The following is a 22,292-nucleotide window of genomic DNA, read 5'->3' as shown; positions in this document are numbered from 1 at the left end:
CTCATCGTCTTCCAGTATGTTCTTCCACTCTTGAAGCACACGTGCCACTCAAAACACCTCGAACGACTCATTGCAGCATTGCCGAATCATCTCAAATGTCTGTGGCAGATTTGCCCAGTTTCATGCAGAATTTCACGTTTGCTCATTGTTCTAACTTGCTGTCCATGATGAAATCGCAGATGTGGTAACGCAGGTGGTCAGAATAGCATCGGTTGCACAGCTGCCGATGTGCACAGGACGATGTCTTTTGGCACACTGACTTATGAAGATAGGTGCTCCCTGTGACTGTGCGTGCAGCCTTGTGATGTCATCTGTTGGCATGTTACAAACCTAATCTCGAAACTTTTTGATACCACCTCGTGTGTGTGTGTATATATATATATATTTCAAAGTAACCAAAATGATATCTACTCCTTTCAGAACTTGAAAGCTGGATAATAGAACAAACATATAATACATCCAATCTCCAGATTGAGCACTTGTGCTAGAATTTGTTTCTTACATCACAAAGGAAGCAGAAAAAAATCTTGTGCATCATTTTTTAAAGCTTTAAATGATGTTTTTGCCATCATATCATATTAATTCACCAGCTTGGTATTAATTAGTGTATACATATAACAAATTAATACCATGTTGATGAGTTAAACTTAACCCCCCCCATTCCCCAATTTCCACAGTTAACACTTTTCTTTCTTGACAAAATTAGTCATATACAATTTTCCTGGGATCATCTCTAACAAGATAGTATTCTCACTCTATTTGTCATTACAATTTCTTCCACTTCCTTCAACACACACACAGACACACACACACACACACATACACACACACAACCATCCAAACATCTAGTTTTCCTGACAATTTATATTCACTTTTCCACAAAACAATTTCTCCAAGTGTCTGATACCAAAACAATTCATCTCGCATATACAAATCTTTTTGATCATCAAAGTTATCCCAATATATCTACATACTGCACAACCTTTTTCCTATACCATATACTTACCGACTAATTTGCAAATTCAGCTCTCTTCCTCAACTACTCTAGTCATACTGTGGCAACAGACTCATAATCTTTACTGTTTTGCTCTTCTTTTTGACTTATTAAATAATTCTTCCATATTCTCTGATCAATTTGTCAAAACAGTTAGATCAAAGGCCAAAAAATACGTCCCTAGAGGATCTCAAAAGGATTATATCCCTGGATGGAATGAACATAGTGACTTACTGTACACAATGATTTCCTTATGGGTGGGTATTCTGAGGTTGCTGCAGACCTTCTTCACAGTTTGAACACTTCTAGAAGACAAAAATGGCTGGAGATCATAGAAAGCCTCGATTTTAAACTTGAGTAGAAAAGCATGGAGCTTTTTATGCAAGCTGCGTGAGACTACAGGTGGATTCAAGAAGTAACCTAAGTTTACACAAAATGTGATTGCCATCATATCATAAATATTTCAAGATCTATGAATGATAGAAAGCTTACAAAACTTATTAAAAGAGAACCTCAACACTTAATCAATTTGTCCATCAGAATCAGGATTTTCAAAATTTTGTAATTTTGTCAATTCAAAAAATTGATTGTATTCGTATCGAATCCTCATGAACTTGAGAACAATATGTCAAAAAATAGCTTGCACAATTCTTTTCTGATATTCTAAATACTGCAATCCTACCAAAACAATTTAAAAAGACAAAAATCAATTAAAAAAAAAAGCTCTGGTGTTGTTCTTTTGGCAAACCAAAAGACAACCCCAGATCTACAGACCCATAGCACTACTTAGCTGCATATATAAACTCCTAGAAAGGCTTCATTTTAATAGAATTGACCACATCATTATAGATCAAATACTTATAGAACAGGCAGCTGTGACCCAACCATAGCTACTGTGATCAAGTCCCATCTTTGACATAAACAATATGCTAAGCAACAAATACTTTCATGTGGCTGTAGGAAAAGAAATTAGTAAAAAATAATAAAAAGAAAAAATTATCTACCCGAGGGATCAGTGTTAGCTCCTTTCATTTTTAATCTGTGTATTTCAGACATTCCTGATACGCAAGCCAGAAAATTCTGTTATACAGATGACATCACTGTTGGTACTAGATATGGTTCACTTAAAACTATGGAAGAAACTAACATCAGATCGAGGACATCTAAGGAATTACTTTAAGAAATGGAGACTATGGCTAAATGCAGATATAACTGGTGTCCTGATTCCATCTGAACAGCAACTTCAGGTCACTTTAAATGGTACTACATTGCAATATAACAAGTTTATATTGCAATGTTATAACAATATAACACTATCTTACAGGAAACATATGGAAAATACATAGTTAGAATCAACATTCATAATAACATCATTCAAAAACTTTGTGGATTCTCCTGGAGTTCCTCTGATACTATCTTATACTCATCAGCTCTAGGGCTGGTATTCTCAGTAACTGAATATTATTCAGCCATTTGGTTCAACAGTCCACACACACAAAGGTTACTGATACTCAACTTAATACCACACTGCAGCTGATATCTGGTGCAATTACATCAATGAACACCTACTGGATTCTTACCTTCAGCAATTCTGCCTCCACACCTTCAGAGAGCTGATGCTCTCCTTCAAGAGTACAAGAAGATAAGTAATAGTCCTCTTTGACCTGTGCACGAGGATATTCTAGACTTGAGAATCAGTCAATTAAAATCTACATTAAAAAAAAGTTTAGATGTCATCCATTATTCATAATAACATTTAACAATATAAACAACACTAAGAGTAAAAAAATATGTTTATTCAACTTTCTAATATTTTGCTGGTTTTCTACACTGCATCATGAGAGCACAATGATAACTGTAGAAACAATTTAAATGGTAACTGACAAGTGATGTCCTTATATGGTGCCCTCTATGGGTCAGATACGGGCACTTTTATCATTTGTGCTTTTCCTATTAGGTTCGGCTAGGGCAACTCGTAGCATGGCGGCAGTGTATTCCTTAAGCTCTCTGGTCAATTTTCATGCAAAACTTTTATAGTTTCTGTATTCGGCTTTGAAATGATGTTGGTTTTAATATCCACTTAATTTATATAATTTTACATTGCCGAAATGAAGCCTCTGGTTCTTTATTTTAATAAATACAAAGTTAATTTAGAGAGGTTCGGCTATTAGGTCTTAAAATGAGTCTTCCCAGATCTTCATGTTGGAGGTTTAATGGAATATTTTCAGCACTGGGGAAGGATTAAAACTAATATTAATGCTTCCAATATTTTGTCTCATATGGAATATGGAAGACAACAGAATCAACAAAGCTGGTATGGTAGGAAGTCAATTGAATAAATTCATATGGAATAAGAGAGAAATTAATCAGAACACTAAATTAGCTGTATACAAGAGAGTGTACAAACCAGTTTTAACTTATGGATCTAAGAGCTGGGTCAGAAGTAAAACACTTGACCAAAGACTTGGGACTGCAAATATGAGAGACCTGAGAAAGAACAGGCATGAACAAATGGCGTCAATGGCAATATCATATTAAAAATGAGGATATTAGGAAAGAACTTGACATTGTCAGCATCCAGGAATGCGTTAGCAGAGCTAATCTCAGGTGGTATGGTCACTTAAATAGAATGGGCGAGGAAAGATTAGCAAAGCAAGTGTTCTCTGCCAGGTTGGCAGGAAAACGACCCAGAGGAAGACCAAGATATAGGTGGATTGATATGGTAAAGTGGCTTAGACGATAGAAATATAAGATCTGATAATGTTGGAGTCTTGACAAGTAACAGACTGATTAGGAGGAATATTGTAGATAGGAGGTTAGTAATGATGTAAATTTTTCATGTAGTACTATCATATCCTGTACACCCCTTGAGGGTACATGTCAGGAATTTGATGATGATATTTTGTCTCAGTCACTGAGGCATCTTCAGGGATTAAAAATAACTTTTGTAACAACATACTCAAATACAATACAATACAATACTAAGTGAAAAATGTGGGTGACTCTAAAGTCTTATCTAGGTGGTGCACCCTCTATGGGCGTTTGTAGGTAGCATAGGATGTAATGTGGGATCTCTAATAATTAATGTTTCCCAAATTCTGGGAAGTTTCATGCAACTGTAAACATGATTTTTCTCCACAATATCCTGTGGGTTGTATCCAAAACATGGTCTGCAAGTCCAGATTGACCATAACCATGATTGCAGATGCACGATTTGTGTTCTTCTAAATGGATGGTTGCTGATCTGTCTGTCCGAAATAAGCCAGCTAGCAGGAACAGGGTACTCTATATACTCCAGGCAATGAGAGAGGAGGGGAGCTGATCTTTTCCGGAATGGATAAGGGTAATAAGTTTATGGTGGGACTTCAATGCTGTGTGGAGGTTGTACTTTTTTTTTTTTTTTTTTTTTAAGGACTTGGCTATTTTTTCTGTGACACGGATGTAGGAGATGGTAATGGCACTTATAAATCCTTCTGAAGCGATGACTGGGGAATGGGGGAGAAACTGATTATTTCTTTAATTCTGTAATTGAAAGGGAGGTTCCACTGGAACAAACCTTGTGGGCTCTATTGGTTAGAGTTTTAACAATGCCATATTGTTGAGAGCGGTGGTGGTGGGAGATTTTGTGAATGTATCTATCTGCCTGTGTGAGTGGGTTTTCTATATACAGTGTAGGAAGTACATTAGGAAGGCATGCTACCAAGGTGTCTAGGAAGAGTAAACTATTGTTATTTTCTTTTTCCATCGTAAACTGGATTCTTGGATGTAGGCTATTCAGGTGACTGAGGAAGGAGTCTAATATGTCTTGGCCATGAGGCCAAATAGAGAACATATCATCTGCATATCTTAGCCAGATAGAAGGTTTGAGAGGAGCTGAGCCTATGGCTCGTTTTTTCAAAATTTCCCATGTAAAAATTGCCAAGAGGGAGGTGAGAGGAGGGAAACCCATAGTGGTTCCCTCTATCTGTTTGTAAATTTTGTTCTTCCAAGAAAAATAACCAGAATTGATGGCAAAGGAAAAGAGTTCTAAGATATCAGAAGGAAAAACGATGATGATGGGTAGAAAACAAGCAAAATATTAGTGTGTTTAATAAATGTATATTTTTACTCTTGGTATTGTTTGTACCATTAAGCATTATTATTTAACAATTAAAATCTAGATAGCCACCAATATGTGAAGCAGAAAATTTTGTTGTTGTTATGTGCCATCCAGTCATTTTCGACTACTGGTGATCTTGTGCACAAAAGGTGCTCCATCCCACTCGGCCTCTTATCCTTAAACTTAGTTATAAATAATTTCATCTCCAGAGAAGAATGGACAAGATGGTAGGATACAAACACTGATGATCCTCAGCTGCAAATGTGGTTTCACGGTATTAGTAACCAATCTTCTGTTTTTGACCACCTCTGTAAGACCCAGGGGACCTATGGTAACACGCCCGTACATGGCATATGTGCAGCCTTGTTATTTAAGTAGGAAAAATGCCTTTCTTGTCATTTTGCCTACAGTGCTTCTAAGCAAACAATTTGTAATATCACCACTGAATGTGACCTGCATGCTTATCAAGGTAACTGATCTGATTTTCTTCAAGCTGCACCATCAGCACTAGAATGGATCAGAAACTTAGACGTGCAATTGTAATTTTTATATTATATTCATGTTCATTTTTTTTTTATTCTGTATTGTACTACATGTGCCAAATGTTAAATCAATCAATATTATCTCCCAAATTCTACTTTTCTACTAATAAATAATTTGTTCTGAACAGCACAATCACATTATCTCCTCATTCAACACACTTGCATATTGCTTTAGTCATGTTATGAATCTCCACATGTGGAAAATGTGCTTTCACTGCTTCTCATCCAGCAGACCTTTGATCATGAAATTGGTGAATATTACTTATTCTTTTTGGTCTCTTTCTGCTTTCTTGATTCTTTCTTTAATTCTTCATGTTTTGCTTCCTTTCTGCTATTTTCCAAGTGTTTTTGTCAGTGCTGTAACTAGGCAGGTGCAATGGGTGCACAGGCCCAAGGAAGGGGACCCTGAAATACGGTATCAAAAAAATAATAAGCATTATATTTTCATTTTCAAAATTTTAATTTTGCCACCGTGGGGACTGATTCATAAGCATATATTATAATATTTATAAACAAAATTTCTATCATATTTATTTATTTTATTTTTCCAAAAAAAGGGGACCAAAAATAAAATCTTGTACAGGGCCCATGAAAAGCTAGTTACAGAACTGGTTTTTGTAGTCTCCAACTCGCATGTTGAACTGCTGTGTAGCACTCATTGAAGCCTCATGAAATTTCCGAAATCATGACACAGCTTTTTCTATTTTTTTTTTCTATCTCTTTTCTCACACACTGCTTTCATTGTCTTTCATTCTAATACTTCCAATACTTGCTCACATTCTGCTTAGCATGTGTCCCTAGCTGCTATGTCAGTGCATTTACTCCTTTATTTAAATTTCTGCTCACATTCCACATTTTGCATATTTCTAACAAATTCTAGCACCACTATCTCCTATTTCCAATAAACTATTCATATTCGCCAACAAATACATTCAGCATACATACTACATTGAATAAAACTTTTTAAGTCAAGCTCAAACAAAGAGCTTGACTTAAAAAGTACACTGTTTGTACTTCAAGTGCCCTTTATCAATGCATATTAACACTCTTAATATTAAATAGTAAAAACTTATCTTAAGAGCAGCAAAAACAAACTTGACTATCATATTATATATACAATACTCTAAACATTAAATATAAACTATATTTATAAATATAGTTTAAATAAACTACACCAAACAATTTATACACAAAAATAATCTTTTTAGAGCACTCTTAACAGTGATCTTTCTTAATACACCATCTAGTGGCATAATACACAAATGGGTTCTGATACCAGTATCATCTAAAGAGGACTATTACAGCTCTGAATCAAAAAAATTAGAAAAATCAAAGAATATGTGTTGAATGATTTTCAATTCTAATTTATTGCATAGAAAATAATTATCAAATATGAATTAGCATCATCTAAATCTACGTACTTTGTAGATTATATAACCATGTAAACACAACACATAAAAATGTGTTTACATGTTTATATAATCTACAATTTATACATTTTAAATATATAAATTGTAGATTATATAACTTATAATAAATTATAAGAAAACTGTTATTTGAAAACATTCACAAAATCAGAATAATTTTTAATGTGGTTTCAAAATATTAGAATAATGCGAAAATAAATGCACAAGAATTACAGTCAAAGGGAAACAACATGATAATTAGTTAATTAGTACTTTGTCATATCCCCCTTATCTTTTATCCCCCAACCATTCGTAAATGGTTGGGCATATTATTTACCAGCAGGTCACAGTTTTTTTTTTTTTTTTTTTTTAAATATCAAAACATGAGCATATGTTCTGCAGACTAGAAACAAATTCAATTTTATCTTTTGGGGCAGCATCTTGAAGATGTTTCTCGTCATAATTCCCCACAAATTCTCAATGGGGTTTAAATCTAATTTGCCATCCAAGGAATTATTACACTGATTTGCCTTTCTTTGAGCCATTCTAGTAGTGGACCTGAAAGTATGACAAGAAGCTGAATCTTGCTGAAAAAGGAAATCACCATCACATAAATCTTACAATGCCAGTAACATAATGTGCTCAAGAATTTCTTGGTACACTTTGGAACCGACTCTTTTGTACACAATACAGAGCCTACCTGAACCCTCTGTGGTCATATAAGCCCATACCATGATAGAAAGTTGCAAATTTCACCCAACGTTTCGTTGCATTCTTTATCAAATGCTTCTTGCTTAAGAGGCCAAACATGTATCCCTTGATGACCATGGGACACACAAAACATACTTTCATTACTAAAGTATCTTTTCCTAGTCCTTTTGACACCCCCCCCCCACAACACCATCGCACTCTGGCTGCCTTTTGCTCAGAAATCATGAGCGGCTTCGTCTTAGGTACACGCAATTTAAAACCCTATTTGTGAAGTTGTCTCAATGTCATAGATTTAGACACATTCACACTTAGTTCTTTCCATCTCCTGTGAAAATACCTTACACTTCTGAAGGATCATTTCTTCATGATAGTCTTCAATGTCTTCTCATTCCTTGATGTAGTTATCACCTTTCGACCGCTATTGCAGCGATTATTTTGAAAACTCAGGTTGTTAGAATACTGTCAATACACTACTTATGCTTGCTTGAGAACATTTCAATTCCTTAGCTATAAACTATTGAATCTGGTATTCTTTGTGTAGAGACACCATCAAAACTTCTTAGCTTCTGATATGTCACTTGTTCAACTAACGTTTAGCAAATGATTAACTGAAATCCACTTGCCCAAGTTAAAAATTATTCTAATTTTGTGAATGTTTTCAAATAACAGTTTTCTTATAATTTATATTGTTCTCTATTTAGACTATATTATTCTCTATTTAGACTATGTATCATTTGTTTAAGTTTCATTTTGTCTTCAAGTAAAACAATGTCTGCAAAGCACAGGAGGTTGAGTCTTATTCCACCAATGAAGATTCCTAAGTCCTCATTTCTGATTCTGTCCAACAATCTCTCTAGGTATGAAATAAAGATACTTGGTGATATTGAATCTCCATCTTGTACCTCTATTAATGGAAAACCAGGCTCCACATCTGCCTCCTATCTCGACAGCCGCCTGTACATTCATGTCGATTTCTTTCAATAGGCGAATTAGCCTGGCTTCAATACCGTATGATTCCAGTATAACTCAGATGATGTTTTGTTCGATGCTATTGAAGAATTTTTGAAAGTCCACGAAGCATGTAAATACTTAGTTATTCTTTCTTCGTGACTTTCTGCGATGAGTGAAAGGGCTAATATTTGTTGTATGGTTTTCCTATCTTTTTTGGAATCATGCATGTTAACCTGCCATATGTTTGTCAATCTGGCTTTCCAGTCATTCAGTTAGTATAATCATAAAACCTTACACAGGTGCTTATCAGTGCAATGGTTCTGTAATTGTCACATTCCAAAGCATTTCCTTTTTTACATAAGACTATCAGCATTGACTTTTTCCATTCTTCTGGGGTGCATCTGATCTTCCATACCTCGATGCAGATTTTATGTATTACCTGTACAAAGGTATTGGCAACATTTTTTATAATTTCTCCCATTATGCCATCATTTCCAGGACTTCTGTTGTTTTTTAATTTCATTATTGCCTTACTTACTTCTTCTTCCAAGATATTGTTCTCAAAATCTGATTGGCAATGATATTTTATTTAACTCATTGGTTACCTGTGTTATAGTGTTTTGGTCAGTTTGTGTTTTATATAGGTCACTGCAGTATCTTGTTCATCTCTGTAAAATTTTTTTCAATGTTCATTAAGGTCGTGCCTCGTTCATCCTTGATAGCTGTAAGCCTGGGTTACCATTTTCTGTTGATATTTCTGATCATCTTATATACTTCTCTTGTTTTATATTCGCCATAATATTTCTCAATATCCTTACTGCTCTTCTCACCTCATTACACTTCTTTCTATATGCTCTTTCTGCTGCATCAGGATTGTCACATTTCAGCCTCGATTTTCTTTTTTCTTGTACCAATTTTAGAGTGTCTTGAGTAATCCATTTTTTGTTTATTTTTTTCTTTTTTAGGAATTGCTGCATTTACTGTTTCCAGTATTATTTCAGCTAGTTGTTCAATTTTTTTTTTTTTTTTTTTTTTTAATGTCCTCGGTTTCTTCAAGGTTTTTTTAAAATCTTTTGTCAAGTGTTATTCTATACAAATAGTTTTCCAATATCAGTTACCTTCAGGGGCCTGTTTTTGTGCATTGTTTTGAGTTTCAGGTTTAAATTAACGATCACCAAACTGTGATTTGAGTGAACATCTGCATTGATGTGGTCCATCTTTTATTGATTAAGAACAGATCATATTCTTAGTTTTTCCACCTGGGGAGTGACATGTCCAATTACGACAGTCTTTCTGTTGGAATCTGGTGTTACAGATTATTAGTTCATTATCCATAGCAAATTCCAGTAATCTTTCTCTGCACTGATTTTTGTTTCTGTGTCCAAATCTTCCCATTTCTAGGCTTCGATATGACATGGGAAGATTTGTTTCCATGTCCAAATCTTCCCATGACATGTTCCCATCCTGTATTATCACTTCCTATCTTTGCATTCCAATCGCCAGTAACAATAAGGATGTCTTTTTTAGAGTTTGATCAATTTTGGATTAGAGAGTTTCATAGAATTTGTGTACTTGAACTTCTGAATTATCACTTGCTGGTGCATATACTGAATAACAGTTATGTTGAATGGCTGAGCACCGAATCTTGCTGTTATGATCCTTTTGTTTACAGGTCTATATCCTAATAGGGAATCACATGCTTTATTAATTAATAAAAATCCTACACCTACCTCACGTTTTTTCTCACGCCCTGACCATATGATCATAAATCCATTCATATCACCTGATAATGTCCATCTCATTTCTGATAATCCGAGGATGTCACATCTATATCTTTTTAATTCTGCCCAAAGGAATTGCAGTTTTCCAGCTGTCCACAGAGTCTGAATGTTCCATGTACCTACTGATATCAATTCCTTTGTTAACTTGATTTTTTCCCTTCCTTGGTACATAATTTTTCGACCCAATCCTGATTTTCAGGTTGGAGATGCAGACCTTGTTTAACCAGGCGACACCTGATCCGGTATGAGTTTCCTATAGCTGTCCTTGGCATCAGATTTCAATCATCTTTTGTTTTACTGCCAGTGCATCGACACTCATCTGGCAAACCCTAATTACCCTGGTGTGTGTGTGTGGGGGGGGGGGGGGGGGGTCAAGAGCCCAGGGTTGCCAAACCCAATATTCACAAAAACATGAGCCCCTGGGGGCTAAAATGTGTTACTGAAATTTATTTTTAATATAGATACCACCCATGAAATGCTGTAAAATCTATTGGACATCAGCATTAATAACTAAGTGGATTAAAGGCTAGATAATCAAGAAATCTGGAGATCAAATGTGAAAATTTTTCAAACCCTCAATAAGCAGGATAATGAGATTCACCTAAATACACTGACAAACATTTGAACTCACAGTCTTGTTGGCTTGAAAGCAATTACCACTTGGTCCATATTGGCAATACAAGGAACAATTTTTCCCTCCTCTTTTCTCATGGGACATAACCACAGCCAACTTTAACTACTGGGTGGGAGGCTTAAGAATTAAACTTTCCCAAATCTTGGGAAGTTTAACACAACTATATTTATTAAGATTAGACTGGTTTAACAAATCTGAAGCTGATTATAAGAAAAGTCTTTAGAATTTATATTTGTTATAGTGAAGTATAGCAGTTTTTTTCCCATTTGATTCTGTGCAAGATATCCAAAGCATGGTTAGCCAGCCCATAATTTGCAAGAGCAAGGAACTTTGCAAACACCTGGAACATAGAGGGGGGAGGGAGTGGATCCTTAGTGGAGCAGATAAGGGCAGTCATAGCTTCATATGAAGTTTGAAATAAGTACACAGATTACATGTTTTTTTTTTTTAGAGTTGTGGCTATTTTTTCTGTGGTGTCCTGGATATAGGAAATGGTAATAGCATTACTGCAGTCTGTTTGTAGAAAAAGGTGTGAGAAGAGAGGAAAAACCAATTTGTTAATCTTTTTAACAATGTAACCATTGGACATTAAGGTCTCTTTAACATTTATTATACTCAAGGTAAAATACTTTCTACACACACACACACACACACACACATATATATATATTACTAATGAAGTATGCTGTAGCACAAGAAAAAAATAACTGATCATATGTGGTCACTCAGAATTTATTTAATAAAATGAGTAATAAGATTAGCCACAGAAGCCTATTATCTTCAAGGTTTTATTTTTTCTAAAGATAGAATAACATTTAAGAACATTTAACAGCAGTTTAGGAAATTGTTTCTTCCAATTTTAGGTCTTTTCTTCTTAAAAAAATATTATTTACAGCCTAATACAAGAGTTAACCCGACACTGGAACACTGTCTCTATGTTAGGTAGTTCTTTAAGCTTAAAAGTGAAAATGCATTACATATATCCACTCTACCAATTATGTTTGCAAATGCTTATGTTCATGTCTGCCTAACTTTATTTTAAATTAGCCATGTTCATATAAGAATTGATTTGTGTGTATGGAAGAGAGAGTTTAAAACTTTGTTCAGTTCAACATATTTTTTAGTATATATTTTATTTTGTACTCAAACTTTAATATTATATTACTGGTAGTATGATTTTGATATAATTAGTTCCCAAATTACGACAGTGTTCTCTTCCAAAGAACCTGCTGTGAGTCAGATATCATTATATAATATGAATCAAGGATATGTTAATAGTTAACATGCCTGAATACTAAAATGCACAGGTCTGTTTTGTTATATTTTAAAAGTAATCTTATTCTTTGTGTGGTGGTGAAGTAATACAGTGTATAAATTAGAACATAAAATTGCTGCATAGAATATTGTACTGTAATAAATAATGTAACAAGCTTATGGTGCTTCTGTGCACTGGTCAGCAAAATAATATACTGGAAACACATCAGACAAAAGTAATTCTTCAGAGTTGCTACTTTTTTAATTGGATGATTCACCAGGAGGAGATAGGAGGCTAGGTTATCAACAACAAATTCTTCAAAATTGACAAGGGTTCTGAAGATAGTTCACAATGTGTAGAACTTGTGGCAGATCTAGTTCAGTAGTTGAGGTTACAGAAGGAGCGGACTTCCTTAAAATTTTCCGTTACACCCAACTTTGTCTACACAGTTTGCCTTTTCTTTTTTGCATAAATTTTTCTGTAGCAAGCATTTGCAGCTTGCATATAGTATTAAAGCATAAGTGCTAGTTTAAATTATTATTAGGTTTAATGGAATGAATACATCCCAGAGAAACAATAAAATATCAGTTTATTGCCTATATTTCATCTCTGTCACAGAGCCATTGTCAGGGTTGCAATCTCAAAGTTGTAAAAGCACACACAAAAACACTCAATACAATAAGTGGGGAAAAAATTAGACTGAAAAACCTTAGGTCTTATGAGCTGTTGGGTAGGAGACTTAAGAATTCCTAAATCTTGGAATTTGAGCATGACCATATTTATTGAGATTAGACTGAATTAACAAATTTGCAGCTAATTTTGAGAAAAGTTTGTCAAGTTGATATTTTGTTGCAATGAAGCATAGTAGTTATTTTTTACCATTTGATTCTGTGCAAGGTATGGCTGAGGATGCAATTCTCGTGTTCTTCTAGGCAGATGTCAGAGCTCCCAGTTTGACCATAATAAGAAATTTTACAAGAACAAGAAACCTTGCAAACATCTGGAACAGAGAGGGAAAGAGTGGATAAGGGTAGCCAGCTTTCCAGAAAAATCTGAAAACAGTATAGAGGTTATGTTGTTTTTAGAGTTCAGGTTATTTTTTCTGAGAAGCCTATTCTTTCTGATTGCCTAAAATTCATAACCTAATAATCCACTCCTTTCCATAGTAGATGCCACTGACTCCCCCTTCTTTTAAGTTAGCCAGACACTTAGCTAAATCTTTAATCCCATTTATTAGTCATACTTCCATCTTATATACTACCCAGACCGGTTTCGACCTTTATTGAGGTCTCATCATTTGTTATACCTAAGGTAAAATACTTTCTACATTAATATCTCCTCCTGAGATTTTTATTTAATAAGGTTAAATGGTAATAGGCTTCTGTGGCTTATGGTAACTTGTTCTGGTAAAATACTTATAAGCTCTGTATTACTAAAATCTTGTTATTTCTAGCCTGGCTCCCACTGATGAGACCTCAATAAAGGTCGAAACTGGTCTGGGTAGTGGCCCCTTGCCTTTAATACAAAGCATCATACATCTCCTCCAGGAGATGTGTTTTGCATTAGGAGTAAATACTAAGATTAGTGATCAGAGCTTATTCTACTTTTACCATGAGTTGCCTTGGTCTTGCACTACGTGCAGGGTCAGCTAGACTTGCAACACTTGCAGGTGCAAACTTGACTTGTTTGTCTGTTTGCATACTTGGGAAATGGAGTAAAACCAGGTTTAAAATAGCTTGGTATCTTTAACATACACACACACACACACACACACACACACACACACACACACACACACACGCACGCACGCACGCACACACGCACGCACACTAATCTACTGTTTATCCGACATTCAAAACAATTATCCTTCAATTAATCAACCAACATTTGAAAAAACACCATATAATTGTACTTCACTTATCTGACCCTTCAGTCATCAGAATAGCATTTTGCATTCCTACCGTGGTCAGATAAATGTCAGATTCCTGTACACATATTTTATTAATCTGAACACTACATGTTTGTAGCCAGTATAAATTGAGAAATATGATGCTTCCAAGGTCAATACAACTATGTCTGAGTGAAAAGGCTGTGAGAAGAGAACTCACAAAGTTTGAAAGATATGTTCTTTAATGTTCCTGGTGTCGAGGCTAGCTGGTGAACGGTCGTGCTATCGGAGAGCTCCTGAGAGATTTGTGTTTTTTGCTGATTTATTGGTGTTTTGGATTCAATTTAATGGACTTAAGTGTTTAATTTTGATATATTATTAGAGCTTTATTAACGTGGTTAGTGTACTAAAGTGTTTTATAACATAATCTATGTCGGAAGTCGCCGCTAGACGAATTCGTAATGAGTAGTGTTCGTGCAAGCTCCAGATAAGATAAGTATCATTTTCAGTTATCGATACAAATTACTTAATATTGTGTAGTTTTGTTTTATTTGCCTTGCGTATTTTAGTGCGTCTATTTTTGGTGTGTTATAACGTTTAATTTGACAAAACACGTTACGGATAAATATGGCACCTGTGCGTAGGAAAATGGCGGCCAGTAATGAAGGTTCGCCATCGTTATCAAAGAACGGTAGCATAAAAGAAATGAGTCAGTGTACTAGCTGTGAAATGTACGCTTTGCGAAGTGCGGTCGGAGTGTGGTTAGATGATAATAAAGGATTGAATGTGTGTAGAAAATGTAGGGAGAATGCGGAATTGAAGCGTATTTCGGATCGTGAGTGTGATATTTTTGTCAACCTTCAAAATGAAGGAAATAGGGATATGACAAGAAACGGCAAAGTTGTACATGAAAATTGTGAGAGTGTGAATGTAGAAAGTGTGAATGATAGTATAAATGGTTTCTCAGAGAACAAAAAAGATGAGATAGATACATTGAGTGAGATCGCGTTGTTGAATAGTGCGATAGAAAGAGCAAAACAGCAGCTAGAGTGCATGAACAAAAGTAGACTGAATGAACCAACCAATAATAAAAGGTATGACAGGAAAAATAGACGTATGAATGTGAACATGAACAAAATGAAGGATAGAGTGCTGTATGGAGACTCTTTAGTACGAGGTGTGTTAGTAGAGGATTTGACAAAATCGTACCAACCTGGTGCGACCATAAAGGACGTAACTGCGTCTATTAGAGAGCAAAAGGAAAGGGTGAAAGAAATGATTGTTGTGGCAGGTACGAATGATTTGAAAGGAGATAAAATGGAAATGATAGAAGACCTGAATGAATTGTTTGAGGTAGCAAAAGAAAAGAGTGAGAGAGTTAGAATGATTAGTCTTTTGCCACGGTATGACAGTGAAATGTTTAAAAGGAGGGCTGTAATTGCAAATGACTTTATGCGTGGGTTATGTATGATGAGTGGTGTGGAATTTGTGGATGTGTGGAGTGAGTTTGATGGGCGAAAGGATCTATATAAGATGGATGGCTTGCATTTGAATGGTTACGGTGTAAGAAGACTCGAGAAAGTGTTGCTGAATGTAGTGGATGTGCAAATTCAGGGAAACTAGATTTGTTAGGGGGGGTGGGTAGAGATACAGTCCTTATGGAGGCAGTTGAATGTAAGAATGAATATAATATGCCAGAGCAAATAAGGACAACAAATCAGAGTGGGATAGTTAATATAAGGCATCAAGGTAGGGTTGGGGCTAATGGGGGTCTTAAATTCATGTACACTAATACTAGGAGTATTAGGAACAAGAAGGAAGAGTTTTTGGCCATGGTTGGCACTTCCAGACCACAGGTTATAGGTATTAGTGAAACATGGCTGACTGTAGATGATATAACTAGTGGGATTGAATGTGATGGGTATAATGTGTTCAGGAATGACAGAGAGAATAAAATGGGGGGAGGAGTATTGTTGATGATAGCTGATGAGCTCCAGCCAAGGAGAATAGAAGTTGAATTGCAGGATAGAGAAAAGAGCACATTTGAGGCCATTTGGTGTGAGATTGTGGCTAGCAGAACTAAATATACAATTGGGTGCTGCTATAGACCAGGTGATGGAAAAGATGGTGGTGACAGTATGCACAAGCAAATAGATGAAATGGGTGGAAGGAGGGTGATTATTATGGGAGATTTCAACTATGGTCGCATTGATTGGAGTGAGGAGAGGACACATGGGAGGAAGGAACTGGATTTTATGCGGTTATTAAGGGATAACTATCTGCGACAGCATGTAGTGGAAAATACTAGGGGTCAGAGAGTGCTTGACCTAGTAATTACATCTGAGGATTTGGCTGTAACAAATATGACCACATTGCCACCAATCGGTGAGAGTGATCATAGGGTCTTAACTTGGGAGGTGGCTAAAGGTGTAGAATTTTCAATTAAGACAGGGTACATGTGGAATTATCGGGCGGGAAAGTATGACAAGCTTAGGAGTTTGATTGGTTCAGTGCCATGGCATGTACAACTGCAAGGACTAAAAGTTGATAGTGCATGGGAGGTAGTTAAGAAGTGCTTGCATGAAGCAATGGCTGACTGTATACCTAGAGTCCGAATAATAAATCAAGTAGGGGTTAAATGGATGAATAACACCATTAAGCTTGAGTTGCAAAAAAAGAAACAACTATGGAGGGAATTTAAGGAGAAGGGTGACCGGCAGGCACATGAACGGTATAAAGCGCAGGCCAGAAGGGTGACGAGTGTGGTAAGAAAAGCAAAAAAGGATTACGAAAGAACCTTGGCCATGCAGGCTAAAGAGAATCCTAAACAGTTTTTTAGATATGTAGCAAGTAAAAGGAAAAATGTACATGGCAGATTGATTTTAAAGAATGCCGATGGTAGGGAGGTAACTGAATCAGTTGAGATAGTTGAGTTACTGAGTGAGCACTTTGCAAAAGTATATCATCAAGGTGGTGACATTGCAGAAACGAATAAACCAGTAGATTATACGGGAATTGTGGTTAATGAAGTGGAGGTGAGTAGTCTATTGCATAACCTCAATGTCAATACATCTGTGGGATTGGATGGTATACCAGCTCGTGTTGTACGAGAAGCAGCTAAAGAATTGTCAGTACCCTTGACCATTTTGTTTAATTTGAGTCTCGGGTCTGGGTTAGTCCCGAGCGGGTGGAAAGAGGGGAAAATAGTTCCACTGCATAAAGGTGGTTCCAAGACTGCTGTTGTAAATTACCGACCGATTAGCATATCAGGAATCATTGTAAAGGTCTTAGAGAAAATAGTCAAAAGGAAAATACAAGATTGGATTGAAGAAAATGGGATACTGTATCGGGGACAGCATGGTTTTGTGAAGGGTAGGTCATGCCTCAGTAACTTGCTCACGTATTATAACACAGTGACGGCTGAACTGGATAAGGGTAATGGGTTTACGGTGATTCTACTGGACCTTGCCAAGGCCTTTGACAGGATTCCACATGGAATTCTAATCAGTAAATTGCAGCATATGGGAATGGACATAGGGTTGGTGAGATGGATAGGAGGGTGGTTGACGGAGAGATATCAGAGAGTGGTTTACTCGGGAGTAGAGTCCACAAGACGGCCTGTGACTAGTGGTGTGCACAAGGATCTGTTCTTGGACCAATGCTGTTTAATTTGTTCATAAATGATATAGGAAATGATCTGAGAGGAACAGTTCATTTGTTTGCGGATGATGCGAAGTTGGGTAGGGCAATAGTGAATGCAGATGACGTCAAAATTTTGCAGAATGATTTGGATAGATTGGAGGTCTGGGCTAAGGAGAATGGATGTCAGTTTAATGTGGCAAAATGTAAGGTTATGCATTTTGGAGTGAAAAGATTGGAGGCAGTTTACTGCATTGGTGGAACCCTGCTCCAGGAAATTGATGAGGCACGAGATTTAGGAGTGTTGGTGGATAGGGAATTGAAATTTAGGGGACACATTGCAAAAGTGACCAAAACAGCTCATCAAATCACTTGGTTGCTGAAGAATACGTTGACAAGCAGAGACAAGCAGGTTATTGTTCCTCTCTATCGAGCCTTGATAAGACCCCATCTAGACTACTGTGCTCAGATTTGGTCACCTAGGTTTCTTCTTGATGGGGAGGATGTGGAGAGGATCCAGAGGCGAGTGACCAAGATGATAGCAGGTCTGTGGAATCAACCGTATGAGAACAGGTTGAGGATTTGTGGGTTGCAAAAATTGGTTGATAGGCGGAGGAGGGGAGATATGATTGAGACATTCAAATTACTGAAGGGTTTCTATAAAATTAATTCAGAAGATATTTTTGAGAACAGGGCTGGTTGTGGGAGGACTAGGGGACATCCATGGAAACTGGGCAAAAGTGTGGTTAGTAAAGGTGTTAGAGCTGGGTTCTTTACTTTTAGAGTAATGAATGAGTGGAATGCGCTCCCTGAGTCTGTAGTGGATGCTGTGACAGTGAATGAGTTTAAGGCGAGGTATGATAGATACTGTATGAATGCAGATAGTTGTGATGAATATGATTTGGGGCCTCCCTCGATGAGTCTAATGACTCCCTGGAGTTGCCCGTAATAATAGTAATAGTAATAATATTATAATAATGAAATTAACTCTTGTAAAATATTTTTGATTCATAGAATTTTTGCCTGAGTATCACAGGCATCATCAGTACAGGTACAAAGGCTAATTAAACAATAACTGTTATATTCACAAAGTGCCACCTAAATAGCTAAGGTTAAATTTCCTAAATTTATTTTTTTTTTTAAATAAAAAATTAGCCTTTGTTTTAATTAGCCTTTGTACCTGTACTGATGATGCCTGCGATATTCAGGCGAAAATTCTACGAATAAAGAATATTTTATGTGAGTTAATTCCATTATTATAATAGTAAGTAATATGTCTACTCACAGTATTTTCTTACTGAAACTTATATCCAGACTTCACGGAGAGTCTACTTCCAAACGATGTGCTAGATACGGTAAAGTATTAGTTAAGAAGGCAAATTGCATTGACAGAATAATATTCCTAAAAGTGCTGTAAGATGGCTAGGTTATTCCTACCTGCTGTAAACTAAAAGAAGTTTAAATCTGAAAGAGCCCATCGGATTTATTTAAAGGCCAATAGGTCACTGTTCAATTATCAGCTACAAGAAGCAAAGAAATCTCTTGCATTTTGGACAAAGAAATAGTAGATATCAAGACCTTTATAGAACCAGTATTAGAGACTGAAAATTTTAACATCATTTTATGCATATCACCGACATCATACCGAAAGGTTTTTAATGCCTCCCGTGATAGATTAAAATGCAAGTTTGATTCACTGGTGGGCCACCCAATCTAGCAATATTGTCAGTGATACAGATAGAGACGTGATCAATGTGTCCAGCTGCTCACTAATAGACAGTGAACATTTTGTTCTGTCAAAAGGTCATAATTTTGCCGTTGCTCCGAATAAGGTACCCATACTAGATTTTTTCCATTGCACAGACAGAGGTATTCAATCCTTACCCCAAAAAAACAGCTAATAGGACAAGATTTGAGTGTGCAAAGATCCTTTTTAATGCCAAGTCTCCTTGGCCAAACCTATCATACACTGAACAAAAAGCACTGAAATTGCTGAAAAATAACAAGAACCTAATTATTACGAAAGCTGACAAAGGGAAGACTGTAGTCATTCAAGACAGAAGAGAATACGAGAGAAAAATGTCACTGTTACTCCGCCACTATTCGACTTATAGGCCCGTCACTTCAGATCCTACCGATAGTCAAATAAAAAGGCTTAATGCTCTTATAGAAAAAATATCGATATGGGATGAAAATAAAAAGAAAACACTAAAGACCTCCTTCAGGCACCCACTGAGATTATATGGTCTTCCAAAAGTACATAAGCCAGAAATTCCATTAAAACCTGTTATAAACTGTATAGGTTATCCACTTAAAAAATATCAAAATTTCTGTCAAATTTACTCACTTCTTCAACTAGAAGAACTGCAACATATTTAAAAAATTCTGTGGATTTCAGAAATAAAATTTCCGATCTGCATCTAGATGATTTGGAGATTATGATTAGTCTAGATGATGTTTTGCTATTTATGAATGTTCCGTTGGCAGACAGCATTGAATTACTGCACCAAGAATTTCCTCCGGACATTGTCAAATTATTTGAATTTGTAATAAAGTCTGGTTATTTATCCTTAAAAAACTAGTTATACCATCAAATCGAAGGAACAGCAATGGGTAATCCAATATCTCCTACTATTACCAACTACTTCATGGAGCACTTTGAACAACGTATCTTTGACCTAATTACACCCAGCCCTAACCTTTGGTTCTGATATGTGGACGACATTTTTGCCATATGGAAGGGCACTTCGGAAGAATTACAACAGTTTCTCTCAAAAATAAATGCACTTCATCCAAGGACCCAGTTCACCCTAGAAGTAGAAGTAAATAAGCAGTTAGCCGTTAGCCTTTCTAGAATTCTTCGCCAACCAGATGGTAACCTACAATTCACAGTCTATAGGAAGGAGACTCATACAGGCCAGTACATCCATGCTGAATCACATCACCATCCCAGTCAAAAGGCAGGTACTATAAAAATGCTGGTTCATAGAGCCCACTCCTTTTGTTCTTCAGAAGACCTATTACAAAAAGAATTACAATATATTAATTCCTCCTTCATATCCAATGGTTATAAGAATTCCTTCATAAAAACAGCTTTAAGTAGTCATGCTTCAGAATCCTCTTCAAATACAGAAGAACTTTAGTGGTTTTATCACCATTTTAGCACCATTCATCAACTGACACTTTGAATGCAAAGTTCTGGGCAACGATTGGAACATGAATCTGCACAAAAAACAATCAGAATTGAGATTCACAATGTGGGTTTCCATGGTAGGACTGCAATATACAAGCCCCACATTACGAGAACCAACATGCAGCATCGCCTTCAGTGGTGCAAAGAGCATTTACAGAGGGATGTGGAAGCTTGGAATGCTGTGTTATGGAGTAATGAATCACGGTACACCCTCTACCAAACAGATTGGTGAATGTCTCTTACCAGTGCATAACCACAACTATGAGATTTGGAGATGGCAGTGTGATGGTATGGTCCTCTTTTTCCTGGATCAGCCTCAGATCTCTGTTTCTGGTGTCACAAACACTGAACTCCAAGAGGTATCTGAAACATCTTCAGATACATTTGTGGCATTTTTATGGAACTGACCATTGTTGCTTTCAGCAAGACAAAGCACTGTGTCATGAGTCTACTGTGAGTGCATGGTTTGTGGACACGGATGTCACCACATTTGACTGGCCTCTACAGAACAATGATCTCAACCCTACTGAACATCTATCGGATGAACTGGAGCAATGGGCAAGGTCAAGGGACGTCTTCACCACAACAGTCTAGGATCCCAATATATGCCTACAGGAAGAATGGTCCAAAATTCCCATTGATAGCTATCAAATGCTTGTGGAAATTATGCCCTGTAGAATTGCTGCAGTAATTGCAGTAAAAAGAGGTTATGCATCCTATTATATTCAGGCAATAACAATCAGGAAAAAGAAGGAGTAGCAATAGAGTATTCAACACTAAATACAATGCTAATCTTCTTGAATGGCAGGCAAATATCAAGTAGGGAACTGGACAATAAGACTTATTTGTGCCTATGGTCCCACAGAAGGATCTACTAAAAAAGAAATGGAGAAATTTTTTGAGGCTGTAGAGAAAGCAACTGACACAATAAAAAAAAGGAAAAGTTGGTCCTTGTTGGTGATCTAAATTTCAGAGTAGGAAATAATTGTCAGACATACAAAAACATTTTGGGAAAATTTGGAGAAAAGAGCAAAGCTAATAGTATTGGCAAATATCTGTTGGATTTCTGCTCAGGACATGGACTGGTTTTTACAAACACAATGTTCCAACATAAAAATGTGCATAAATTCACATGGAGAGAAAAGGAATAAGAAAAGTATCACTGACTATGTTATTGTTGATAGTGATGTTTTCTCACT

At 36.3% G+C, this 22,292-nt stretch overlaps 1 protein-coding gene across 2 annotated transcripts in view; it reads right to left on the bottom strand.

Annotated features, from left to right (window-relative positions):
• Positions 1 to 22,292, bottom strand: part of LOC150110363 (intraflagellar transport protein 54-like) — a 236,646-nt gene that overhangs the window by 31,236 nt on the left and 183,118 nt on the right. The gene's annotated exons all lie outside the window — the stretch shown is intronic.

The sequence above is a fragment of the Typopeltis vanoorti genome, chromosome 1, assembly GCF_054136105.1.
Source record: "Typopeltis vanoorti isolate ZY-2024b chromosome 1, IOZ_Tvanoo_1.0, whole genome shotgun sequence".
NCBI classification, from domain to species: Eukaryota; Metazoa; Arthropoda; class Arachnida; order Uropygi; family Thelyphonidae; genus Typopeltis; species Typopeltis vanoorti.
The sequence above is the reverse complement of the archived record's forward strand: the minus strand, read 5'-3'. Positions and strand labels throughout refer to the sequence as shown.